The sequence below is a fragment of the Microtus ochrogaster genome, linkage group LG1 (genome assembly GCF_000317375.1).
Source record: "Microtus ochrogaster isolate Prairie Vole_2 linkage group LG1, MicOch1.0, whole genome shotgun sequence".
Lineage (NCBI taxonomy): Eukaryota > Metazoa > Chordata > Mammalia > Rodentia > Cricetidae > Microtus > Microtus ochrogaster.
In genome coordinates, this window is record NC_022027.1 from 29867833 (window position 1) to 29872094 (window position 4262).

Here is a 4262-nt window from a genome sequence, read left to right on the forward strand (position 1 = left end):
CCAGGCACCCCTCCCATCGCAGTCATTCTTCCATTTCCCCGGGAAACCCCTTCCTCTTCTCCAACGCCATAGCTTGACTTTACATGTATTTTTGCTTGTACATGTCCATAAAAAGTGTAGTTTGTGCTTTCGTTTCTTTTCCTAGATATGTTTATGAGATTCATGTTATTCAAAAAAGCTATGGTTCTGGGCTGAGCCACAGTGGTAGAGCGCTTGTCTACTATATATTGCAAGGCCTAGAATTCCAACCCTAGCATAAAAATAATAGCTGTAATCAGTTGGTTTCCAGTGCTGCACAGCATTCTGCTCTATTATATAAGAATCTCCTAATGCATTTACAATAGATTTGGGTGTTGTGTTTTGCTTTTTCTACCTTGACTTCATCACCAAAACGTAGCTGGGACTTTGTATGTCCTTCAATGTGCATAGACACAGGTCTGCTTGCTATCTACCTCATGAGTATGAACGTTGGGAGACGATGTGAAACTGGTGTTGAGGTGATCCCGTTAACTTACCACCAGCAGAATGTCAAAGTTCTCTGTCCCAGTCTCCAGGGACTTAGATAACGGCTGGATAATGAATTCTAGTGAACTGCAGAACAGTTATGTTCACTGTGTAATTTGAACACTATTTTGTTTTTTAATTAATTAATTTATTTATTAAAGATTTCTGCCTCCTCCCTGCTTGAACACTATTTTGATAAAGCAATTGTAGTTTTGCTTATAACACAGTAAGGTGAACCGTAGATAACTTCATAATGCTCCTGAATATATTTTTGGTCAACACAGAGAAGACTAAGGCAAGAGGAATTTGAGTTCCAGGCCAGCTTGGACCATTGGCAATGGCCGCCAGCTTGGACCGTTGGCAATGGCCGCCAGCTTGGACCGTTGGCAATGGCCGCCAGCTTGGACCGTTGGCAATGGCCGCCAGCTTGGACCGTTGGCAATGGCCCCATAACATTCTATTTCCTTTCCTCCTGGTCTCAATACAAAACATCAACACAAACTTAAAACCACTAGGGAGCCAAGGATTCTCTAACATCTCCTTGGAACTAGATGAGATGGACAGGTAGGGCTGTAGCTGAGTGGCAGAGGGCTGCCTGGAGGCTGTGGGTTCAATTCCCAAGCACTAAAAACTGGAAAAATAAAATAGACGTTAGACAAATTAAGTCAGCAACCATAAACAGCAACAGAAAAACAACCAACTTTTTAAAAAAATCAAATAAAGAAGACCGGATGAGTAAGTAGTTAAGATCACTGGCTGCTCTTCCAGGGGAGCTGGGTTTGATTCCCGGCATTTATGTGATGGCTCACAACATCTGTAATTCCAGTCCTGAGGAATCTAACGCCCTCCTCTGGCTTTTGTAGGCACCATGCCCACAAGTGGTACACACAATACATGCAGAAAAAACATCTGTACACATAAAATAAAAATAACTTTAAATTAAAAAATAAAGAATAAACTAGAATAACTAAGCATGGCATTGAGATTCATCTAACTCAACCAAGTTAGAACCAAAAGCATTTCAGTGTCCAGAACCTCAGCAGCAGCAGGCGACGCACACTTAGAAGTTTAGCTCACGCATTACAGCCTCCCAGAGTTACTCCCCGACATGACTTTTCTTAAGTTTTCTCTGGAAATTCAATTTAATGTCTCAATGTTTGGGTCCTTTTTCAAAGGTACTCAGCTAACCATGAGAAAGACTGCTTGATCTGTGTGTTGTAACTGGATAGCCATGCTTTCTCTCCCTGGATAGTTAGCAGACAACTCTACCCTGAAATCCAATCCCAGCAGAACATACTATCTGCCTATCACTCTTCAGAAAGACAAGAGCAGTCTGTCTAAATTCCCACTGCTTTCTCCAACAACAAGTGAAGGCTTAGAGCACTGGTTCTCGACCTTCCTAATACTGCAACCCTTTAATACAGTTCTCCAGGTTGTGGTGACCCCAAACATAAAATTATTTTATTGCTACTTCATAACTGTAATTTTGCTGCTGTCATGAATTGTAATGTGATTAACTGCTATGCAACCCCTGTGAAAGAATCATTTGAGCCCCCCAAGGGGTCACAACTCACAAGTTGTGAAACACTGGCTTAGAATCTTATAAAACAATCCCTGTAAATATGTTGCCCCCTTTCATTTGATGAGTATTAACCTTGTAGCAGGACAGCCTTCTCAGAAAATCCTTAGCATGTGAGTTTTGAGGGACCAGGCTTGAGTGATCCATTTTATCCTGAGCTGCCAGGTGGCAATGGCCCCCATCCACAGAAGCCTAACTTTCGGTTCCTAACCCTAAAACCTTCAACTTGTCCCTACAAGGTCCATGGCTTGAGTCTGTGATAATGACTTTGACAAGTCTGCTATAACGCAATTTCCGTTCATCTCTAAAATAATTCTCTTCTATTAGTTTTTGGTATTAAGGTATTTCAGTCCCCTAAGTCTAAAGCTCTAAAATGATGGCCAAAGACAGACAGACTGTCTCCTGAGGAACGATGCAAGAAGCTGACTTCTGTCTCTCCCGCCTATACTTGCTCATATGCATTGACACAAATGTGTGCGTACACACAGGAACACACATAGACATAATAAAGAAATGGTGTTATCAGTGTCTTCGAGCTATCAAAAGCTTTAGCCATTCAGGGTCCACACTCCTGGCTGTGGCCAGGAGTAGCTGAGCAGAGTAGCCTCCTTCAAGGGCTACATGTCTCCCTAACCCACCACAATCTTTTATCCGGGCCTCCTCGCCTGCTATGTGACCTTCTTGGCAACAATAGGCATTTTGGTTTCCAAACCCTGACCTCAGCCAGTCTCCCTAAGGCCAGGTTTCTGCCTGGACACAATGTCAGGACATTAGCAGCAACTGAAGACTCTCAAACTGGCCTGTTGTAATTGTAACCCCTGCAAGGCCCTGGTGGAGAGCCCAATCCTTTGGTTGCTGCCCTTTCTGTGTGCTGGGTGTTGGCAGGACTTCTCTGCCACACACCAGAACTGTGCCCATTGGAGAGTATCAGGACTTCTTAATCCCTAGGAACCTTTTCCCCATCCCTCTTCAGAAGCACATGCTGAGAAAATTGCTGGGAGATGTGATCTAGCTCTCTCTGATGAGCAAGAAACACAGCTGACAAGGAGATCTGTACATCTGAGGCTTTTTTTCCTAAGCATCACATTTTCCCTCTGTGAGTCAATGCATTCAACAATGCTATTTAAAATTCAATAACTAAAGACAAATGAAACTATAAAAATGGAACATCTTTTATGGAAAGCCGGCTAAATACATGTTTTGTTCAAAATGTCAAGCATTAGAAGACTTAAATAAGATATGGAAAGCGTGTTCCCTAGGGGAGATGAGCAATTCAGAACTCGAGTGGATGACAACACTCCAAATTCAAACTTCAGATACAAACGCAAGAAGGCGTGTATTACCTGGGGAGGTTGGGGAAACCAAGAAGGGGCGGGGACCTCTGGGGCCAGAGGGAGGATAGTGCAGTAAGTGAGGAAGTAGATGTAGCCACACTGTGTCCCTGATGGTCCACAGGGGAAATCAGTTCTTTGTCATGTAGAACTGCATTTTACAGGATCTGATGTTAGGGGCAAAGTCCCTAGAGTTCTAAAACTGCTGATCAGTTAAAATCCAATCAAGACCCGGCCCTTTAAGAAATCCAGACTCATAGACCTGCTCTTGTCTGTTGGGCTCTGCCAGAGGAGCTCAGCTGCCTGTTCTGCCTTCTTGACTGTCTTGTAAATGAAGAATAAGGGGGGAAGGCTCCCCTCCACCCCTCCTCCTTTCCTCCCGGTGTCTGTTGGATTGCCCCGTGAAGCTGTGCATGCTACAGCCACTTTAGAAACCCATTCCAGAAAGCCACCACTTACTTTTCCTGGAATCCATGCCTTTTTTTCTCAAAGTCTTTCCCTCAGTAATGTTTCTATCATATCACTGTAACAAAACATGGTGGCCACGGCAACTTATAAAAGAAAGCATTAGTTTGGGGGTTCATGGTTCCAGAGGGCTAGCAGCCATGACCATCATGGAGAGCAGCTTGGCAGCAAGCAGGCAGACACAACCCTGGAGAAGTAACTGAAAGCCTGTATGTTGAGACAACCACCAAAAGGGCCAAGAGTCATTCTGTGGGCATCATTCTGTGGGCCTTTGGGACCCCAAAGCCCCAAAGTCCTCAGTGACCTACCTTCTCCAACAAAATCACACTTCCTAATAGTTCCACCAACCAGGAACATTCAACCGTGAGGCTACAGGAGCATTC